General features: G+C 41.5%; 2 long non-coding RNA genes across 2 annotated transcripts in view; one reads left to right on the top strand and one right to left on the bottom strand.

Moving 5' to 3' along the window:
- LOC126940490 (uncharacterized) overlaps positions 1-2,660 on the top strand; it is a 247,711-nt gene extending 245,051 nt beyond the window's left edge. Inside the window, exon 3 of the long non-coding RNA XR_007720769.1 lies at positions 2,276-2,660. This is a non-coding gene — a long non-coding RNA (uncharacterized LOC126940490). The remainder of the gene's footprint in view (positions 1-2,275) is intronic.
- Positions 7-20,784, bottom strand: LOC126940488 (uncharacterized). Its single transcript, XR_007720767.1, has 3 exons — positions 20,658-20,784; positions 11,944-12,109; positions 7-4,792 (listed from the first exon to the last, which is right to left on the bottom strand). It is a non-coding gene; the product is annotated as an uncharacterized LOC126940488 (long non-coding RNA).
- Positions 20,785-24,214: the final 3,430 nt, after the last annotated feature.

Here is a 24,214-nt window from a genome sequence, read left to right on the forward strand (position 1 = left end):
ACTCAATAATTGTTGGGATCAAACGGGAGGAGGACATTTTCTAGATAGTTTGAAACAAGCACTGTGGAGGTCAGGATAAAAATTCAACATGACTAGGAAAAATTTTTTTTTTTTGAGACAGAATCTCGCTCTGTTGCCCAGTCTGCAGTGCAGTGGCGCGATCTCCGCTCACTGCAACCTCGGCCTCCTGGGTTCGAGTAATTCTCCTGCCTCAGCCTCCTGAGTAGCAGGAACTAAAGGCGTGTACCAGCATGCTTGGCTAATTTTTGTATTTTTAGTAAAGATGGCAGTTTCACCACATTGGCCAGGCTGATCTTGAACTCCTGACCACGTGATCCGCCCAACTTGCCCCCCCAAAGCGCTGGGACCACAGGCGTGAGCCAATGCACCTGGCCTTCCAATTACTTTTCAACCTGTAAACTGCTCTACTCTACAGAATCCATGTGTGTATTTGGTTCTTTGGAATCTGCCGTGCCATTTACCTTACACATCATACTTTCTATGATTGCAGCACACACTTTACACCTATCCGAGACCCACTGACTCAAGAGTTAACCAAAACTCTCTACCACCAGAGCTGATCAATGCATGACAGCCTTTTGTGGGTGAATTTCTTTTAAATTCAGCTCCACTGTGTAGGCAGTCATCCCTCTAATCCCATCTATGGCCCACTTCCTGGATCTCTCCATCACGTCTTTCCTTTCAGCCATCATGCTAGTCTTTCCAGGAGTCTAGTCCAGGAGACACAGGCAAGTAGCTGCAGGCCTAAGGAAGAGCAGCATCCAATGAAGTGGCGTGCTTGTGTTTGTGTTTTAGCACCAACCTCATATGTTGACAGAGCTCAGGAGTGTGAGGGACAAGTCCATGTTCCATTAGCTCCATTCTTTGCCCAGGGCTTCACTGCTCCTTGTCAGCTGCTATGTCCTCTATGTTGCAAATAGGATTCTCTCCTCCCTTGTGTCAATCTGGTAGGCTCTCAAACTCAGGAAATCCGAGTCCTTTAAGAACGTGCTTCTAGGAACCAAGGGTGACAAATACACTAACAAGAAGCAGCAGCTCTCCTAGGACCAGCTCCTTTTTATACAACTCCATTAGAAAAGGATGCAAGGCTCACGTTGTTGCATGTATTCAAGGTTCTCTTGCTTTGTTGACTAATAGTACACTGTACTGTATAGCACACTTTGTTTATCCATTCTTCTGTTGCCAGAATGTGGATTGTTTACAACTTGGGGCTATTAGGAATAAAGTCCTATGGATATTTAAGCACAAGTCTTTATGTGGACATATGCTTTTATTTCTCTTGGGTAAATACCTAACAGTGGAGTTTTTGGTTGTTTTGTTTTGTTTTGTTTGAGACAGAGTCTCTCTCTGTTGCCCAGGTTGGAGTGTAGTGGCACGATCTCGGCTCACTGCAAGCTCCCCCTCCCAGGTTCACACCACTCTCCTGCCTCAACCCCCAGAGTAGCTGGGACTACAGGCGCTTGCTACCACGCCCAGCTAATTTCTTTTGTATTTTTAGCAGAGACGGGGTTTCACCATGTTAGCCAGGATGGTCTCGATCTCCTGACATCGTGATCAGCCTGTCTTGGCCTCCCAAAGTGCTGGGATTACAAGCGTGAGCCAACGCCTCCCTACCTGGCCGAAAATAATTTTAATAAGGCATCTCTATTCATATCTTAAATTGTAAACTGCCTTCTCACTCCCTTTTCTTGAGATCTCACCTCATTCTCTGTTTACTCTGGCATGTAAACGTATTCTTCCTGCCAAATGAGTCAGTCTCAGTCTAGATTTGTACTGACACGTATTAAATTTCCTGTAAAAATAAGAAACTAGTACATTATCTCTCTCTCTTTCCCCCTTTCCTCTATCTCTGTCTTACACACACACCATGCACATACATGCACACACCCCAACAAGTATATAGAAAAAGTATAGTGTCACCTTTACAGAAAATATATGGAATTACTATTCATAAAGCAGAAAAAACAATCTTGTGCTCATAACATACCCCAGGAAACTGTGCAGTTGTTACTCTCCAGTGTTCTTAGATTCTGAAACGGAAGATAGGACTTATTGCAGACATTTCATACTCATCTATTTGGAATAGTTTTTCTAGGGTTTTTGTGTGTGTGTGTGTGAAGTCCTATTATTTATGCACAGATTGGAAATCTAGAGGGTTTTTTTGTTTGTTTCCAGTCTTTCTCTTAATTTCTGTGAATTTAACTCTGTTCTCATCTAACATCCATGTGTTTAATTTTATTCATCCCTAACACAGGGCGTATAATAATACACACCCAGTGAGTGCGTGAGATTCATGGAGAAGGACGTTTGCCATGACCCCATAAACCAGCCCAGACAGCTGACGGAGGCAACTTGAGGTGGGGAGAGAGAGAGAAGAAAAGTTGAAGTCACAGAGAGCACTTTCTCTACAGGCAGAGTCAAGCAGAACCAGAAAAATTTAAACTTCAAAAAATCTGGACTTGCTTTTAAAGGCTTTCTGTTTTTTATTTGCATAGTGATGAAGATACACTTCATCTACACTTTAATCCACTTCCGTATCTTCTCATCTTCCTCATGTCTGGATCATCCTGGTGGTACAAATAGGGTGGACAGAGGAGCACTGGAAGTAGCATAAGCAATGTCTGATGACTAGAACAAACTCAACAAGTATGAACTCCACCTGTCTTTGCAGTATATTTTTGAAAAACTTTGTAAAGTGTTCATGTCTAAATTGTTTCCGATGTAATGTGAGCCAATGGAAGGAGCACAAGAGGTTTACATCAGAAAGTCTTGGTTCATAGAGTTCCTTGGAAAAGTGCTTGATTCTAGGACTGGGTCAGGGAAAATCTAATTGAGCATGAAAATCTTGTGATGTCAGAAAATAAGGAAGGACTCAAAACAACAACAGCTCTACCCCCCAATGACAGGATCAAAAGGATATAAGAGCCCACCTAAAGGGTTTCCAATGGCCAAAGTTGGAACAATTTGACCAAGAAAATAATGATAGTATTTGATTCTAAACTAGTGGAATAAAATAAATATCCATCAGTCCATACATACCAATATAAATAAATAAGTGAATGAATAAATACATAAATACTTCTGCCTTTCAGGAGAACTGTAATTAATAAATGCAGAAGAAATGAGGAAAATACAAAGTCATTGTTCAGTAGACAACACAATAATACTTGTTGCAGGCAAGATCTACTGGGAGTCCAAAATCACTGGGTGAAAGTTTGAGGTGAAAGAGGATGTTAGCATAGTCTCAGTGTATCTCCTCCAAGGTACCTATTAATCACAAAGGAAAAACATAGTAGGTTTACAGTGGAGAGACCTGACAGATGCCATCTTTTTTTTTTTTTTTTTTTTTTTTTTGTGGAGACAGAGTCTCACTCCATCGCCCAGGATGGCGTGCAGTGGTACCATCTTGCCTCACTACAATCTCTGCTTCCTGGGTTCAAGCAATTCTTCTGTCTCAGCCTCCTGAGTAGCTGTGATTACAGGCATGCACCACCATGCCCAGCTAATTATTTTGTATTTTTAATAGATTTGGGGTTTCACCGTGTTGGTCAGGCTGGTCTTGAACTCCTGATCTCAAGTGATCCACGCACCCCAGCCTCCCAAAGTGCTGACCCTGACTCTTCAAAAGGGTCAGGGTCATGGAAGGCAGAGTGTGAGACAATCTCTCAGATTGGAGAAGACTGACAAGTGGTAGCTAAATGCAGTATGGGATTCTGAATCAGATCCAACAGAAAAAAAAAAAAAAGACACAAGGGAGAAAACTCATAAAATTCAAATTAGGTCTGTAATTTAATAGTATTGTACCAGTGTGAATTAAGTTAATTTTCTGGTTTTGATCATTTAACTATGGCTGCATAATTATTAACATTAGGGAAAGCTGGGTGAAGGTTAGACATAAACTCTCTGCACTATTTTTGTAACTTTTCCATAAATCTAACGTTATTTAAAATTTTAAGTTTTATCTTTGAAGACCTTCGTTCGAGTCTGAGCTCTAGCACTTATTACCTCTGTAACCTTTCTGGGGCTCAGTTTTCTTCCTAAACAGTGAGTTAGGATGGTGACCCTTCGGCCCCTTCTGGAGAGCTATGGAGAGGTTCTCTTACCCACAATGTTTGCTTTCCTTTACTTCAGCAAGCTACACAGTCACTGATCAGCAGTTTTGGAAATGAAGAATCTTGAAAATAGTCATGAAATTTTATTTGCAGGTATTAATAATTTATCTCTGAGGTTCAACTTTCCACCTAAATGCAGAGTGATGCAGGACTGGAGAACTATTCCCAGCTTGTTGAGCGTTAGAAGCTGCTTTAACAGATATTATGCCAACAGGAAACTCACCTAAAAGTCTTGTTGAAGAGTATTTAGACTAGAAGAAAACACAAAAATACCATATCATCTACTAAAGAGTAGTGGAATCATGAGTGGTCATTTTGTTTCAAAGTGGAATTATGAGTGGTCATTTTGTTTCAAAGTTTCCTTAATCTTAACCTTGTCTTTTTAGAATTAAAAATCTGTTTACCAAAAAAATGCTTGTACTTGGAATAGATAGACGCATTGTTGAAACTTACCAGCTCTCTAATCCTAGCAACCAGGAAGAATATCCTGGGAATGCTTTGGCAGTTAAAAAACAAATCAGCTTGGCAGTGATCACTTCCCTTGATACCCTCCCACACGCCCACATACACATTTCTCTGGACCACTACGGACATTCCAGGCTCTCTCCTTCCAACAGCATCTGCCTCCCTGTGAGAATTCTTCCATGGGGCCTTCATTCCTGCAGAAATACAGCATCTAATTAAAATAGAAATCTGAGTTCAGGGATGCAATACCTCAAACTAGCAGGGTTCTTTTCATTATGCTATCTAATTTCAGCAAGATTTTCTTTAGTCTTTAAAATCAGAAGGTCTCTTCCTCTTGGCCATTCTGCCTTTTTCTCTTATTTGAAAATTCTACTCATCAAGCTTCTTCTTCAACACAACAAAGTGTCTCTAATACTTTACCTCTCCTTGTACAGTATTTGTTATAGGACATTTAATTAGGTTTTTTTTCTTTTTTTTTTTCAAGTTTACTGGAAAATTTCTATGATCAAATCTTCAGAGAATTGAGCTGAGTGTGGTGGCTTAGGCCTGTAGTCCTAGCTGACTGGGAGGCTGGTACAGGAGGATTGCTTAAACCCAGGAATTCGAGGCTGCAGGGAGCTATGACCTACCACTGCATTCCACTCTGGGTGACAAAGTGAGACCTCATCTCCTAAAAAAAAAAAAAAATTGTCCCAGCATGGTGGCTTATTCCTGCAATCTTAGTGTTTTGGGGAGCCGAGGTGGGAGGATCACTTAAGGCCAGGAGTTCAAGACCAGCCTGGTCAACATAGTGAGACCCTGTCTCTAAAAAATATAAAAAAATAAAAACAAAAATAAATATAGAGTAGAAATAATCCAGACTGGGTGCAGTGTCTCACGCCTGTAATCCCAGCACTCTGGGAGGCCAAGGCGGGCAGATCATGAGGGCAGGAGATGGAGACCATCCTGGCTAACACGGTGAAACCCCGTCTCTACGAAAAATACAACAGAAATTAGCCGGGAAAGGTGGCGGGTGCCTGTAGTACCAGCTACTCAGGAGGCTGAGGCAGGAAAATAGTGTCAACTTGGGAGGTGGAGCTTGCAGTGAGCCGAGATCGCGCCACTGCACTCCAGCCTGGGCAACACAGCGAGACTCTGTCTCAAAAAAAGAAAAAGAAAGAAAAGAAATAATCCAGAAAACTCTCTGAGAGCCCATTTAGAATGGTTTGCTTTCAGAAGAACTAGCAAGACCTTTTTATGGCCTCACCCTGTGAAGTGCTCACACTCACGTGACTCAAGGAAAGCACATGCTCTCTGAATCATTCAGCATCATTACAGCAATAAGAGAATGACATGTGGGCAGTCATGGTGCTAAGTCATTGCCTGTTGGTACTGCACGACTCGTTTTAGTTGCCTGAAGCTCCACATAGTTGTTTAATGTCAGTCATTTTCTTGAAGGTTGCTCTTTTACCATCAGTCCCAGACTCTACCATGGAGTGGCTTTAATCATTGCCTGGATTAATCCAGATAGCTGATGTTTCACCCCTTTCAGCACCAAAACAAAAATATTTTCAAAACTGTTCTCTGTGGAATTTATCCTGTATTTATCCTTCCTCACATTTAAAATAGAGTATATTACATTTTATTTAACATTTCTGGAAGAATGCTATTATAAAATGTGATGCCCTTTGTCTAGAAAAATGTATAGCCATGTCTGATTCGTGTCTCAATTACTCTAGGCCCACACTCGTTTTTAATTCTTTTTTTTTTTTTTTTTTTTGGAGACGGAGTCTCGCTCTGTCGCCCAGGCTGGAGTGCAGTGGCCGGATCTCAGCTCACTGCAAGCTCCGCCTCCCGGGTCTACGCCATTCTCCTGCCCCAGCCTCCCGAGTAGCTGGGACTACAGGCGCCCGCCACCTCGCCCGGCTAGTTTTTTGTATTTTTTAGTAGAGACGGGGTTTCACTGTGTTAGCCAGGATGGTCTCGATCTCCTGACCTCGTGATCCGCCCGTCTCGGCCTCCCAAAGTGCTGGGATTACAGGCTTGAGCCACCGCGCCCGGCCTCGTTTTTAATTCTTAGGTCATACTTTTAGTGGTTTTAGTTTTCACCTTCACTGTCAAGGTATCTCAAGGTATACTCACTATTACCAATGTGCCACATTGTACTTTTCAGCTACTTCTAATTTGATGTAGGCTTGAAAATGAAATATGTAAGATCATAAAATAACATGTAAAATAGGAGTCCTATAGGGAGGCATGTGTGATAACCTCTCTCATTAATAACATACATGAGCTTTGAGTATGATCCAGGAGAAGTGAAGGAAGCTAGAAAGAAAATAAAATGATTCATTGGACTTGATTCTTGAAACTCTTTTGAGCAGCCAACTTACAAAAGCATAAGATCATATTATTCTTTGAGATATATTTCATACACAATAAAAAGCACAGCTCTTCAGTTTACAGTTTAATGAGTTTTGACAAATGTATACACCTTTGTAACCCAAAGCAGGATACAGAGCATTTGCATCACCCCTGGAAGTTCCTTTGTGCCCTTTGATGCCAATGTCCACGCCCTACACACACACACCCAGAGGCAATAGTTGTTCTGATTTCCATAGCTATAGATTGGTTTACTTGGCTTTTAACTTTACATAGATAGAATCATACCATGGCCAGGAGTGGTGGCTCACGCCTGTAATCCCACCACTTTGGGATGCCAAGGCTGGCAGATCACAAGATCGGAAGTTCGAGAGCAGCCTGGCAAACATGGTGAAACCCCATGTCTACTAAAAACACAAAAATTAGCCGGGTGTGGTGGCGGGCACCTGTAATCCCAGCTACTTAGGAGGCTGAGGCAGGAGAATCGTTTCAACCCAGGAGGCGGAAGTTGCAGCGAGCGGAGATCGTGCCATTGCACTCCAACCTGGACCACAGGGAAAGACTCCATCTCAAAAAAAAAAAAAATCATACTATAAGCACTCTTCTATTAATATATTATCTGACTTCTTTTGTTCAATATATTATGTTGGAGGCTCATGTTGTTGCATGTATTCAAGGTTTGCTTGCTTTGCTGACTAATAGTATACTGTACAATATAGCACACTTTGTTTATCCATTCTTCTGCTGACAGAATTTGGGTTGTTTACAACTTGAGGCTATTAGGAATAAAGCCCTATGAATATTTAAGTACAAGTCTTTTTGTGGACGTATGCTTTTATTTCTCTTGGGTAAATACCTAAGAGTGGAATTTTTTTTTTTTTTTGAAACGGAGTCTCTCTCTGTCGCCCAGGCTGGAGTGCAGTGGCGCGATCTCGGCTCACTGCAAGCTTCGCTTCCCGGGTTCACGCCGTTCTTCTGCCTCAGCCTCCCGACTAGCTGGGACCACAGGTGCCTGCCACGACGCCTGGCTAATTTTTTTGTATTTTTAGTAGGGACAGGTTTTCACCGTGTTAACCAGGATGGTCTCAATCTCCTGACCTTGTGATCTGCCTGCCTTGGCCTCCCAGAGTGGTGTGATTACAGGCGTGAGCCATCGCGCCCAGCAGAGTGGAAGTTTTATTTAACGGGTCCAATCTTACTACTTTCTTTTCTTTTTTTTTTTTTTTTTGAGACGGAGTCTCGCTCTGTCGCCCAGTCTGCAGTGCAGTGGTGCGATCTCGGCTCACTGCAAGAGCTGAGTTCACGCTATTCTCCTGACTCAGCCTCCCGAATAGTTCGGACTACAGGAGCCCACCATCACGCCCAGCTAATTTTTTGTATTTTTAGTAGAGACAGGGTTTCACTGTGTTAGCCAGGATGGACTTGATCTCCTGACCTTGTTATCCACCCGATTCGGCCTCCCAAAGTGCTGGGATTAGAGGCCTGAGCCACCACGCCCAACTACTACTTGTTTTCATGACTCACATGCACAAAATAATTTCTTAAATGCTATTTATTGGCTTTTAACTTTTCTAACCTATAGACAAAACAACTGAAATGTAACCGTAATTATAGAAGAGACTAAACAGTGGAGAAAAGAGCATGGTAGGTAAGAGGAACAGCTTGTGCAAAGGCCCTGAGGAGGAAAAGCTTTGATGTATTGACGAACCTGAGACCATGTGACTAGAGTACAGTGTTTGAAAAGAATAGTGGTAGGTGATGAGAATGGCTGGAGTCCAGCTAAGAACAGCCTAATAAGCCACATTAAGCATGTGCACCTGATGAATAGTTTTAGGAAGTAGAGTCATACGGTTCATTGTTTTCTGTGGAGAGAATGCAAATATAAAAGGGGAAAGGGCTGGGCGCAGTAGCTAATGCCTGTAATCCCAACACTTTGGGAGGCTGAGGTGGGTGAATCACATGAGGTCAGGAGTTCGAGACCAGCCTGGCCAAACTGGTGAAACCTCGTCTCTACTAAAAATACAAAAATTAGGCCAGGCACAGTGGTGTGCGGTGGCCCCCGGCCTGTAATCCCAGCACTTTGGGAGGCCAAGGCAGGCGGATCATGAGGTCAGGAGATCAAGACAATCCTGGTCAACATGGTGAAACCCCGTCTCTACTAAAAATACAAAAATTAGCTGGGCGTGGTGGTGCGTGCCTGTAATCCCACCTACTCAGGAGACTGAACCAGGGGAATCACTTGAACCAGGGAGTTGGAGGTTGCAGTGAGCCGAGATCGCGCCACTGCACTCCAAACAGGGGACAGAGTGAGACTCCATCTAAAAACAAAATACAAAAATTAGCTGGGCATCGTGGCGAGTGCCTGTAATCTCACCTACTCAGGAGGCTGGGGCAGGAGAATCACTTGAACACGGGAGGTGGAGGTTGCAGTGAGCCGAGATTGCGCCATTGCTTTCTAACCTGAGTGACAGAGTGAGACAGCGTCAAGAAAAGAGAAGAGAAGGCCGGGCGCGGTGACTCATGCCTGTGGTCCCAGCACTTTGGGAGGCCGAGGGGGGCGGATCACGAGGTCAGGAGATCGAGACCATCCTGGCAAACATGGTGAAACCCCGTCTCTACTAAAAATACAAAAAAATTAGCCGGGCGAAGTGGCGGGCGCCTATAGTCCCAGCTACTTGGGAGGCTGAGGCAGGAGAATGGGGTGAACCCGGGAGGCGGAGCTTGCAGTGAGCTGAGATCCGGCCACTGCACTCCAGCCTGGGCGACAGAGCGAGACTCTGTCTCAAAAAAAAAAAAAAAAGAAAGAAAAGAAAAGAAGGGAGGGGAAGGGCGGGGAAAGGAAGGGAAGGGAACGGAAAAAAGGGGAACAGAAGAAGCTCCTGTAGTAAATCTTCAGAGAGAGGGACATGCCATTAGGCTAGAGATGAGAAGACCTGGGCAGATTGAAACATATTTTGGAAGTAGAATTTGAGCTTATGGCATCTACAAAAACAAATGAATTTTCATCTTAAAAAAAAAAAGAACAAAAATTCAAGTTAATTACCAAGTGATAATTCTGAGGTCTTAATTTGTTATTTTTTTTGGGGGGGGGGGATGGGGCTGATGGTTTTCTGTGAGTTATTGAAAGGTCTTTCCAGGACAGCTAAAAGAAATTAGGCTAAGGAGAATTGGTAAATTTAAAAGCAAATAATGAGGTAGAAGAAGAGATTAAATCTTTTTATTTTAAGTATTAAAGAGTCAGACCTAAAACAGAGACATGAGATGTCAATGAGTGATGTCTTACTGTAGCCAGTCTTATTAAGCTTTATTAGAAGGATGGGCTCAGAGACCTACTTCTCCAGGCTTCATATCTGCCTCTTTGATGAAGAAGAGAAACACTCAAGGCCTTTACTACACAGTGGCGTAGAGATGTTACTTCTCTAAAATATATTGCATAACAAGCTTATGCATGTGAAATAACTTTAAAACACATTCATTTCACTGGACTCATCCAGTTTGGGATCTAGCCAGTGGCAATACCAAGTGATAGTTTCGGGAGACATAAATTATCCCTAAAATCTCCATCAGCCTCTTATCAAAGCTCCCAACTAAATACACAGTCTAAAGAATAAGATATGCTCTGTAAATGTAGCTTTGAGGCTTGTTTGCTAACCCTGTTGTATTGGTTTGCGGGGTTGCCATAACACAAAATACCACAGACTGGATTGTTTAAAACAACAGAAATTTGTTTCTCTCTCTTTCTCCCTCTCTGTCTCCCATTTTCATAGGACACATTATCTGGTAATTTAACAAGAAACAGAACATAGAAAGTAAAATTGTGAGACCTTTCGTATCTAAGAATATTGTGATTAATGGTTTAATTGGTATTGAATACTTCATTGGAAAACATTTTCTCCTACATTTTGAAAGAGTTGTTTCATTGTCTTATTTGACTTCAGAGTTGCAGATAAGAATTCTGATTCTGAATCTAAATCTCCCTGTTTTGAGCCTTTCCTCCTCAGCCCGACTCTGTATGATGTTTGCTACCAAATCCTGAACTCTCCCAGTGCAGTCTGGAACAAATTGGTTCCCTCTCCTTGGCATCCCTCTCCTCAGGCAGTTAGGTTTAGCTTTCTTAGGTTTAGGTTTCAACTTGCTAAGTCAATTACCATTCCTCTGTTCAGGGATGACCATGAAAATATTTAATTATAAGGAGGGCAGGAGCACAGAACAGACACTGCCTGTAAATAATCAATGGGGTTATGTGAGAGTGGAACAGTGAGTACTAATTGAGTATCTGCTCTGCTTCCAATTCATTCTGCATTCTGCATTCAATTTCTATTCTCTAACACTTTGATGACATCTCTCTCTTTTTTTTTTTTTCTTTAACTGTTTTCTACTTTTCCCATTTTACTTGGGCTTGGGCATGCATGCCTTTTTGTATTCCTTTATTGTCATTTTGGCAGGGTTTCAGCAGGAGTAAAAATAAATATGTGTATTTAAAAGCTATGTTTAGCAAAAAGTCTGTAAGATGCAAGATGTTCAATATCTACTATCACATTTAGTTTTTTTTTTTTTTTGAGACAGCCTCTCGCTCCGTCACCCAAGCTGGAGTGCAGTGGTGTGATCTCGGCTCACTGCAACATCCGCCTCCCAGGTTCACGTGATCCTCCTGTCTCCGACTCCCGAGTAGCTGGGACTACAGGCACCTGCCACCATGCCTGGCTAACTTTTTATATTTTTAGTAGAGATGGGGTTTCACCATGTTAGCCCAGGTGTCAGAAGTAATATTAGAAAAGAGTCCCAGGTGTTAGAAGTAATATTAGAAAAGAGCATCTCAGATAATTCAGAGGCAATATTGAGAACTAAACATGAGTGACTCTTCCCAGTACATAATGTCTAAAAATGGTGGATAAACTTCAAAAAGCACAGTTCTAAAAGCCAGATTGACCGGGATAAAGTAAAGCAAGTAATAAGGGAAAACCAGAATACCAATCTAAGGGATTACCAATGTTTGTTCTGATCTCCGCTGGCTGGGACATCTCAGGGATCCAGAAGACAAAGCCAAAAGACTGAGCAGGTGCAAGTCAGACTGGACTTCCATATAGTCAGGCTGAAGAGGACATCTCAGTGGATGAGGCAGGGCACCCACCACATTAATGGTAGTTGAAAATCTGTAAGAAGCCACACACCAGAGAGGCAGCTATAATACTGGGGTTAAGACTGTAGGCTGTGGAGGAAATTGCCTGGATTACAATTTAACCATTTTTAAATGTGCAATTCAGTGGCATTAAGTACATTCATATTGTCCTGCAACCATCCCCACCATCCATCTGCAAAACGTTTTCATCTTCCTGAATGAAACTCTTTACTCATTAAACATGAACTCCCAATTCTTCCCTTCCCAAACCCCTGACAACCACCTGTCCACTTCCTGTTTCTATAAATTTGGCTTTTCCAGGTACCTCATATGAGTGGAAGCATACAGTATTTGTCCTTTTGTGTCTGGCTTATTTCACTGAGCATATGTTCTTACAGTTGATCCATGTTGTAGCATGTGTCAGAACTTCCTTCCTTTCTAAGGCTTAATAATATTCCATTATATATATATATATAATATTTTGTTTGTCCATTCATTTGTCGGTAGACATTAAGGTTATTTCCACCTTTAGCCTACAGTGAATAATGCTTCTAAAAATGTCAGTAAACAAATATCTATTTGAGTTCCTGCTTTCAATGCTTTTATATATATACATCCAGAAGTGGATCATATAGTAATTTTATGTTTAGTTTTTTGAGGGACTGCCATACTGTTTTCCCACACAGCTGCATCATTTACATTTCCATCAGCAATACACAAACGTTCCAACTTCTACATATCCTCACCAACACTTGTTGTTTTCTGTTTTTTGATACCAGCCATCCTAATTGGTGTGAAGAGGTGGCTCATTGTAGTTTTGATTTGTATTTCCCTAATGATTAAGGATGTTGAGAACCTTTTCAGGTGTTTTTATTGGCCATTTATCTATCTTCTTTGGAGAAACATATATTCAAGTTTCTTGCCCATTTTTGAATTGGATTGTTTGGCTTTTTGTTGTTGAATTCTCAGACTTCTTTATATATTCTGGATAATAATCCCTTATCAGATGTGTGATCTGCAAATATTTTCTCCCACTTCGTGGGTTGTCTTTTACTCTGCTGATAGTGTCCAGTGATGCACAAAAGTTTTTACTTTAGTCTAGGTTATAATCTTGACTCCACAATTTACTCAATGTGACCTTGGACCAGCGTTTTAACCTCTCTGGGTGTCAGTGTCCTCATCTGAAGACATCTATCTCACAAAGTGGATGTAAAGATTAAAAAATGATTGATAAGGGTGCCAAGACCATTCAATGGGGAAAGGACAATATCTTCAACAAGTGGTGTTGGGAAAACTGAATATCCACATGCAAAAGAATGAAGTTGGACCCTTACCTTTTATCATATACAAAAATTAACTGAAAATGAATCAGAGACCTAAACATAAGACCTAAACCTATAAAAACGATAAGAAGAAAACATAGGGGAAAAGCTGTATGACCCTGGATTTGGCAATGATTTCCTGGATGTGATACCAAAAGTGCAGGCAAGAAAAGTAAAAATGAATAAATCAAACTATGTAAAATGAAAACCACTGTGCATTCAAGGACCTGATTAACAGATTTGTAAGGAGCTTACAGAATGGAAGAAAATATTTGCAAAACATATATTTAATAAAAGGTTATATCTAGAATACATAAAGAATTACAACTCAACAATATAAAACCAGATAATTCAAATTAAAAACGGGCAAAGGGCTTGAATAGACATTTCCCCAAAGAAGATATACATAAATGCCCCACAAGCACATGAAAAACTCCTCAACATAACTAATCATTAGGGAAATCCAAACCAAAACCACAGTAAGATATTACCTCACACCCATTAGGATGGCTACTATGGTATAATAAAAAATAAATATTTGGTCTTTGCCACTGGTTCCTGGCACAAAGTTCCTAAAACTCTTGGAATTTACTGTCTTGTATGCTAATGAGATGACTCAAAGCAGGGGCCCCTAGACACCTTCAGGTTGGGGGTCAGTCACTAGAAAATCCAACCAGGGGATTACATCATTAAAACTTCAGCCACTCCCATTACCTCCACTCCTTTTCCCTCCCTAGTCTCTGGAGTAGGGGGAGGGACCTGAGATTAAACTTAATTACCAATGGCCAATGATTTAATAAATCTTTCCTACATAATGAAACCAATCAAACCCCTAAAGGATGAGGTTCAGAGAGCTTCTGGGTTGGTGAACACATCGAGGTGCTGGGAGAGTGGTGTGCCCCGAAGGGACATGGAAGCTCCGTCCCATCACCCCCAACCGCCACCCAGTACCTTGCCTTTTGCATCTCTTCCATTTGGCTGTTCCTGGGTTGAATGAATCCTTTATAAGAAACAGCTAAACGTTTAGTAAAGTGTTTTCCTAAGTTCTGTGAGCCATTCCAGTGAATTATCAAGCCTGAGGAGTTGCGGAAACTCCAAATTTATAGCTGATCAGTCAGAAATATTGGTGACCCCTGCGACTTTCAACCAAAGTGGGGACAGTCTAATAGGAAGGAGTCCTTAATCTATGAGGTCTGTGCTAACCTCAGAAGTTGATATCAGAACTGAACATGAATTACTGGACACCCAGCTGATGCCAGAGAATTGGTTGAATTGGTTGTTGGTGTGGAAAACACTCCGTGTATTTGGAATCAGGAAAAACCTCTCAGCTACTATTAAGAAATGAAAACAAAAACAGAAAATAAAAAAGTGTTAGTGAGAATGCAGAGAAATTGGAAGGCCTATACATTGCTGGTAGAAATGTACAATGGTGCAGACATTATGGAAAACAGTATAGCAGGTCCTCAAAAAATTAAACATAGAATTACCATGCGATCCAGCAACTCTACTTCTGAGTAGATATTCAAAAGAACTGAAAGCAGGATCTTGAAGAGGGATTTGCACACCCATGTTCATAGCAGCATTATTCACAATAGCCAAGTGGTAAAAGCAACCTATTGTCTATCAATGGATAAACAAAATGGTGCATGCGTGCAGTGCGTGTGTGTGTGTGTGTATGTGTGTGTGTATTCATATATATATGAAATAGGCCAGTCACAAAAGGACAAATACTGTATGATTCCACTTATGTGAGGTATAATGAGTAGTCAAATGCATAGAGACAGAAAGTAGAATGGTGGTTGCCAGGGGCTAAGAACAGGAATGGAGGAATTAATTGATATGGAGTTTCAGTTTGGAAGGATGAAATATTCTGGCAACTGGCTGTACAACGTGACTGTACTTAAGGCCACTGAACTTGTACCCTTAGAAATGGTTAAGATGAGCCGGGCGTGGTGGCTCACGCCTGTAATCCCAGCACCTTGGGAGGCCAAGGCGGGTGGATCACCTGAGGTCAGGAGTTTGAGACCAGCCTGGCCGATATGGTGAAACCCCGTGTCTATCAAAAATACAAAAATTAGCAGGGTGTGGTGGTGGGAGGCTGAGGCAGAATTGCTACTTGGGAGGCTGAGGCAGAATTGCTGGAACCCGGGAGGTGGAGGTTGCAGTGAGTAGAGATCATGTAATTGCTCTCAAGCCCAAGTCAACAACAGCGAGACTCCATCTCAAAACAAAAAAAAGAAATGGTTAAGATGGTAACTTTCATATTATGTATTTTTTACCACAATAAAAAAAGATTAAATTATGAAATTCACATGAAGTATCTTCACCAGTGCCTCACACATGGTAATGCCTCAATGCTTGTTAGCTGGCATTATTTATACCAGTGGCCTAATGTAGATGCCAGGCAGACCAGTGTCTTTGGAGTTAACCTTTCAATGCCCACAGGATAACCATTTATCTTTAATATTTAGAAATAAAAATAGTGGTCCTGAGTTCTTGTACAAACACTGGCTACTTGTTTCTTTAACATCCTAGAATACCTTAAATGTAAGTAGTATATGGACTTGCAGATACTTCTGCATAGATCTGCCATTCTACAGGTTGATTTCAAGGCCCAGCTGATTCCAGCTGGATCTTGTCACCCTTCTTGTCCTCTGTTAGCATGTCCTATCATCAACACACCACCACCAACTGTAGCAAAACCATCTCAGGATGGCTGCTAGCCCTTCCAAAATTTACAATCATCCCCTAGCCTTGCCGTTGGTTTTACCAGCCTTGCTTTTTCAATACTGCCAGACATAAGCTTTACCAAGTCTGTATAACTTCGACAAAAAGAAGCAAACAGCTATTGAGTTTAATAGTCACTATACCCTCTTGAACTCTAGAACATAAACGAATTTTCTATAAGCAAATTGTACTAAAATTTGTTTTTAAATAGGGTCGGGGGATGTCTCCTGCTTCACATGAGTTGTCTTACAAGGTGGGTCCTGAAACTTAAGGTAACTAATAGAACTTTAGCACTATACATTTGTCCTGCCTTATATCCATTAATTATGCACCAATGTCACAGGGTGGAAAGGAATACCAAAACTAAAAAGGTGTTAGGAATCTGGAGCAACTTTTTTCTTTTTCAAAAGTTTCCTTTATTCTTCAATCACATGTTAAATATATGGAGACTAAGTTAAAATTACTCGCTAATGTCTATCCTCTTTTTATTCATACAACTTTCAACAATCATTACTTGTGAATATCACCTTATGAATCCTCATAATCAATTGGTTTTTAAAAAGCTAGATCAAAAAAAACCCCACTCTTGTTGTAATGTTATTTTTAAAACTGTGGGCAGGGACCCCATAGCAATTTCTCGATTCCTGTATTATTTTAGAAGGATTTTTTTCTATACTACCTCGGACTTAAAATTTAAATTTTTTTCCCTTGAGATACAAAAATCGAAGTTCAATATAATAAATGACGGGTCTGTGTTGCTGACTGAGACCACAGCATGAAAGCAACAGAATTGCCTTGCACTTTTTTCATAATGGATGACTCAAGAAAAGCCAAAGTCCAATCTATGTAAAACTTTGCTCTGCTTTGATTTGCTTGAACAAGAAGTTCCAAAGCATTTGCTAGGAGGATGAGAACATCTGGATTCTGCGATGGTAGAGTAGAAACAGATGGTGGCTTTGTGGAAGGGGGGCTGTGACTTTTCTGCTGAAAACTGCATAGCCCATGGTTTTTCTCTTGTTTTTCTAATAAACAAAGCCTGTCTCCATCTAATTAGCTTCAAAAAATAATTTACAGTTCCAGAGCTCTCCAAAAGAATTGAACATTTGTATAATGGGATGCTTATATCAAAAAAATGATGAATGTCAATGAAAATACCAATAAAGATTACATCATTGACTTTTAAGCAGAAATATTTCATTGAATTTTAAATGCAGGATAGAACTTAATTTACTGTCTACAACCTCTCCTCCTCTCCACCCTCCATGAAATAAAAGGCAAATGGCTACAACATAGCTTATGTATATGTAAACTTTGGTGTTGGACTGCCTGGGTTCAAATCTTGGTTCAAACATTCCTTAACTTGGGCAAAAAAGTTATTTAACTTCTTTGTACCTCACTTTCTTTATCTGTAAATGAGAATAATACCTTATAGAGTGGATGTGAGAATTAAGTGAGTTAATTTAATACATGTAAGAATTAAGACAATGTCAGCATATAGTAGGCACTCAATAATTATTATGTCACTTAATTTTATTTTATTATAATCTTACAGCAGACCTTTTTTAGGCTGCTCAATTAGAAATTATGGATTTGTGGCTGGACGCAGTGGCTCATGCCTGTAATCTCAGCATTTTGGGAGGCCAAGACAAGTGGACCACTTGAGGCCAGGAGTTCAAGACCAGCCTGGCCAACATAGTGAAACCATGTCTCTACTAAAAATACAAAAATTAGCCGGGCCTTGTGGCAGGCACCTGTAATCCCAGCTACTTGGGAGGCTGAGGCATGATAATTGCTGGAATGCAGGAGGTGGAGGTTACAGTGAGCCAAGATCATGCCACTGCACTCCAGCCTGGGCAACAGAGTGAAACTCTGTCTCAAAAAAAAAAAAAAAAAAAAAAAAGAAGGAAAGAAAAGAAAAGAAATTATGGACCGGGTGCAGTGGCACACGCCTGTAATCCCAGCACTCTGAGAGGCCAAGGCGGGCGGATCATGAGGTGAGGAGATCAAGACCATCCTGGCAAGCACGGTGAAACCCTGTCTCTACTAAAAATACAAAAAAAAATTAGCGGGGCGTGGTGGTGGGCACCTGTAGTCCCAGCTACTAAGGAGGCTGAGGCAGGAGAATGGCATGAAACCGGGAGGCAGAGGTTGCAGTGAGCACAGATGGTGCCACTGCACTCCAGCCTGGGAGACAGAGCAAGACTCCGTCTCAAAAAAAAAAAAAAAAAAGAAATTATGAACTTGCTGTCTTCCTCTCCCCTCCTTTCCTATCACTCTCTCTTTTTTTTTGAGACAGGGTCTCATTCTGTCTCCCAGGCTGGAGTTAGTGCAGTGGCACGATCACAGCTCACAGCAGCCTCGCCCTCCCGGGCTCAGGCGATCCTCCCACCTCAGCCTCCTGAGTAGCTGGGACTACAGGCATACTCCACCATGCCCAGCTAATTTTTGTGTTTTTTGTAGAAACAAGATCTCACCATGTTGCCTAGGCTGGCCTCAAGCGATATGCCTGCCTCGGCCTCCCCAAGTGCTAGGATTACAGGCGTACCTTCTTTCAGTGCCCAATACAGTAGAAAATCATGTGTTACCTCGTGAAGCAATGAATAGAACAAGGAGCCGAGATCAGGAGATGGATGAGTCCCTGCTCTGCCTCAGTGAATCTTGGGTACCCTTGAGTAAGTTCTTACTCTTTGAGCCTCCCATAGTTGTGCAAATTCTGTGAAGTGCCATACATCTACACACCTAGGCTGGTACATAGAATGCACAAAATCAACAATTCTTTTTTTATTTTTTATTTTTATTTTTTATTTTTTCAGACGGAGTCTTGGTGTTGTCAGCCTAGGCTGGAGTGCCGTGGTGAGCTCTCGGCTCACGGCAACCTCCTCCTCCCCGGGTTCCAGCAATTCTCCTGCCTCAGCCTCCTGAGTAGCTGAGATTACAGGCGCCCAGCACCATGCCTGGCTAATTTTTTTGTTGTTGTTTTTTTGTTTGTTTGTTTGTTTTTTCTGAAGCAGAGTCTGGCTCTGTCGCCCAGGCTAGAGTGCAGTGGCGCGATCTCGGCTCACTGCAAGCTCCGCCTCCCGGGTTCACGCCATTCTCCTACCTCAGCCTCCCGAGTAGCTGGGACTACGGGTGCCCGCCACCACACCCAGCTAATTTATTTTTTTATTATTTTTTATTTTTTTTAGTACAGACGGGGTTTCACCGTGTTAGCCAGGATGGTCGCCATCTCCTGACCTCGTGCTCTGCGCGCCTCAGCCTCCTAAAGTGCTGGGATTACAGGCGTGAGCTGCGTATAATTACAGGCAGACCACTCCGGGCCAACAATTCTTAATGAAAATACGCCTATCTGTAAGGGGCCCTGGACACTCGTCATGAGCCCTTCTTTTTTAAGTCTTTCACAGATCGTAGCAGTAAACAAATCTTTAAAACAAATTTTAAAGAAACACGCCCATCAACTCTGAAAGCTTCCTTAAACCAATTTTGAAGACTAAATTGTAACTTTAGACCAGTTTGCCATCCAAAGGTTTCTCTTTCTAGTTTCAGTTTCCTTTAAGGCAGGAAGAAGTTTCAGGAGATTCACAGGTTATGTAAATGAGTAAAGCAAGATAATAGGGAGTGTTAGAAACTCTGGAAAACTGGATTGTATTGGCCCCAACAAAAAATAATTCAAAATAAAATGTTTTGTCCAAAATTCACCTGTGGGCCTGAGTCAGTGCTCAGGTAACCAAGCATCAGCCTTTGTTTTTCAAAAAGTTAGTATAGCTGAATGAAGTTTACATTAACTGGTATCCACAGCTGTTTTATGCAGCTCTTTGCTCAACTTCTCTTACTAAATTCCTAGATGTTTATTCAGAATTGACCTCTCTCCTGCTTCATCATCTCGCCACCGTACTAACAGCATACATAGCCGGCTCCTGTCAGCAGAAAGGTACTATTAAGGGATATGGCTAGCTGCTCTTAGGAACTCTTTAAAGCTACAGAGGAACTGCAGTCATGCAACATTCATCCAACAGGTATTTACAGAGCACCTACTCTGAGCATAACAAACATATCACAAAGGCATCTAGGGCAGGTTTTTCCAAATGTCCACCCCTATTTTATCAAAAGGATTTGGACTTAGCAGATCAAGGCATCAGTTTCCTTTCTCAGTCCTTTGGATAAACTGGTGCCTTTCATTTACCAGGAGCAAAACATTTTTTCCCTGTTATTTATAACTAAAATCACAGCAAATCTACTTCTCATCTTGTGTTTCTGAAATTGCTATGAAGGTATTTTGAACACTATACAAGTCAGTTCAGCCGATACATATGGAGTGCAAGTACTCTACTCAACCATATGTGGAGAGTCAAAAGGCCTTTGGCCCTTACGGAGTTTAGGATCTAAAATGACCACTTACGGCCAGGCATGGTGGCTCATGCCTATAACCCCAGAACTTTGGAAGGCTGAGGCAGGAGGATTGCTTGAGCCCAGGAGTTTGTCAACAGCCCGGACAACATAGTGAGATTTCATTGCTACTAAAACTTTAAAAATTACCCAGACATGGTGGCGCATGCCTGTAGTCAGGGGTCTGAGGCAGGAGGACTGCGTGAGCCCAGTAGTTCAAGGTTGCAGTGAGCTATGGTCAAACCACTACATTCCAGGATGCATGACAGAGTGAGACCCTAAAAAATATAAAAATAAAAAATAATAAATGACTGCCTACAACTCCGGTACACATTAAATGAATATACAAAATTATAATTGCATAAAATACACAGAGCTTATTTTAGGATGGTAAAGCTTACAAATTGGCTGCCAAAACAGAGTATGGCTGATGCTTTAGTTCCACTTTTCTGTTTAATCTCAGAACTCAGGTTATTCCGCTCCTCATTTTAGTTAAGGAAACTGAAGTCTGAAGGATTAAATGCCTCACAAAGTCCATAGAGGCCAAGAGACAATAACTCGGGCCTCTTGGTGGGTGACAAGCCACACTCTGCCTCCACACTTAGGTGGCATCTCCCTTTCTGCACTGAATAGCAACCGCCCAATGCTGGACCACTGAGAAAGTATCTTAGGAACATTTTAAATGAGAATTTCATGTTAAATGTGAGGTGATGATGAAGAGTAGTATTTTTATTGTTCAACTTAATATACCGGAATAAACATTCTGTGCCAAGAAAAAAATTCAAAAAGATGGTTAGGATGAAGTTTATTCCCTCCTGGGGCTCACAGATGCTTCAGGAAGATAGACATATGAAAAGCAATTCCTGCCAATGCAATCAGTGCTGTAAATGAAGTACATGTAGGAGAGGACGCAGAGGAATCTTCTGTTTCTGCCTGGGGATATCAGGGAAGACCTGAGTAGGAGTCACCAGATAGACAAAGCATGGAAGAGCATCTGTGCATTGGGAAAAGCACGTGCAAAGTACACTGGGAACAGCAATGTACAAAGGACATAAGAACGAGTGTGGCTTCTTTAAAGAATTACAAGTCGTCCATACCACACGCAGAATATTTGCGTCAGGGTAGAGGATGTGACAGATCTTGAAGGGCCTTCCATACTGTGCCAAGAAGTTTGGATGATTTCTGCAGACAGCTAAGAATCACAAAAAGAGGAACTCTTTAAGGGGAGAAGCATGAGCAGTTTGGCATTTTTAAATGAATGCTCTGGCTGCCACGTGTGGGATGAATTAGAGGGAGGCAAGACAGAGGCAAGGGAATTTTAGAGAGTGAGTGAAACAGGACAAGCTAGAAATGATAAGATGGTGCAGTGGGCAGAGAGCGAGCCGGGATAACACGGCAGCTTGGTGTCCTACTGCTTCAGAGTGCTGGTGAGAGCAAGGAGTTCAAGGTGACTCTTCAGTTTCTGACTTGGGGAATCAGTTGTGTGTTGGTTCTTAACCTAAATACAGAGCAGTCTGGGGAGAAAACAATGTGTTGGGATTTAAGATGGGAGGGGCCATTTCAATGATGGAAGGAGCACAGTCAAGAGCTGGAAATACATGCTTGAGAATTTTCACCTTGTGGATGGTATTCAAATCCCCGAGTGTAGAGAAGCTTGTCTGGAAAAGCGTAGAATAGGAAGAGAAAGAGAACAAGGACAACACCAGAATGGCCAATATTTAAGAGTAACAAGAAAAGAAGCACATGGAAGCAAGTTTCAAGTGTCCCTGAGAAGTCAAGGAGGACATGGAAAAGGACACAATGAATGTGGAGATAAGAAAATACATTTATTTGTTCAAGTCAGTGAATATGCATGAAGCACCCATTAGGTGCATCTCCTATTCAAGGCACTGGGATAAAGCAGTGAACAAAATAAGAAATAAAAATCTCGGCCAGGCACGGTGGCTCACGCCTGTAATCCCAGCACTTTGGGAGGCCGAGGTGGCAGATCACGAGTTCAAGAGATCGAGACCATGCTGGCTAACACGGTGAAACCACGTCTTTACTAAAAATACAAAAAATTAGCCGGGCGTGGTGGCGGGCGCCTGTAGTCCCAGCTACTCAGGAGGCTGAGGCAGGAAAATGGTGTGAACCCGGGAGGCGGAGCTTGCAGTGAACAGAGATCATGCCACTGCACTCCAGCCTGGACGACAGAGCAAGACTCTGTCTCAAAAAAAAAAAAAAAAAAAGGAAAATCCCTGCCCTCTAGGATTATATTCTAGCAGGGAACACAGACAATAAGCAAATAAATATGTGAAGATTTAATGTATTGAATAAGTGCTCTGAAGAAAACTAAATCAGGTAAGGAGGATATGGAATTGGGGTTGGGAGAGGTATGAATCCAATGTAATACAGTGATGAAAGGTTTCAGTGAGCAAGTCCAAATTAAACTGATTTTTCTGGAATGTGTTTCAATCTAGGGAAACCAAAAGCTAGACTGCAATTAATTGAAGAGTGAATGGAAAAGAAGAAGAAAATTGCCAATAAAAGGGGAGCAATGGAGTAAATAACTTCTCCAGAAGCTTGATGCTAAAGGGAAAGCATGAGTTCCTAAGCACAGGTAGAAGAGGTAAAGAAAAAGTAGTAAAAAACGGCTTAGAAACAGATAGGTGTGTAGGTTGGAGGATAGAAAGCCAGGCTGTCAAGTTGCACAGTGTCTCAGGGGCCATCTTTCACCCTGGTCTGTGAGAATGTTGCTCCCTAGAGTTGTGAAACTCAGATGTTACCAACTCACCCCCTACACTAACTCCATCTTTGCTATAAATTGGAAACAAAGAACATCTATTCTCAATAGAGCAAGTACAGGCATATCATGTTGGTTTTGACTGGTTGGGATAAGACAATAAACAAAACGTAGGTAGAATTTATCGAAAGAGCTAATGTCACAGTGGAAAGGGAAGTTGAATCTAGGAACAAACAAAATATTGGCGCCATAGCATTGGAAGCTCAGAGGATGGTGGACCACTCATGGGGCCCTTTACTTACACGGTCTCATTTAGTGTTATCAAGAGTCCTGCAAGAGGATATTACTTTTTTGTAAATGAGAAAACTGAAGTCCACAGTGGTGAAGTAACATGCACAAACTCATGCAGCTGGGAAGTGATAGAGCCAAGATTCCAAAGACAATGAACTTTCCCCTGTAGCATGCGGCTTGACATACAAAAAAGAATAGGATATATGCTCCCTGCTCTCAGAGCTCACACACTATAGGGGGAAAAGACATATAAATAACTGTAAAACAATGAGATGAATGGGAAACTGGTTTATGAGCCAAGTACTATGGGAATATAGGCTTGTAAATCCATTCTCTCAGGCAGCTGTATATTTACTGTAGACAGGGAAGGAGAATAAGAACAACCAACGTAAGATAGTAATACATTTCCATGATGATACAATGAATATCCTTCATTTCCATCTTATTTTTAAATAGGTATTCATAATTTACCATTTAGAACAAACAATTTCTTAAGTTCATGAGGTTATTATGACCCTTATTTGCAGATTTTTTTAAATAGAGAGTTTAAGATTCATGCACTTAAAGTAAATTGCTTCAAGATTCCAGTATTGTTATATTTCATGTAAGGAATGGGGGGAAATAAGAATATAAATATAAACATATAAATATATAGCTTAATTTTGCATAAATGTATACTGGAAGGTCAAATAAA

The sequence above is a fragment of the Macaca thibetana genome, chromosome 17 (assembly GCF_024542745.1).
Source record: "Macaca thibetana thibetana isolate TM-01 chromosome 17, ASM2454274v1, whole genome shotgun sequence".
Lineage (NCBI taxonomy): Eukaryota > Metazoa > Chordata > Mammalia > Primates > Cercopithecidae > Macaca > Macaca thibetana.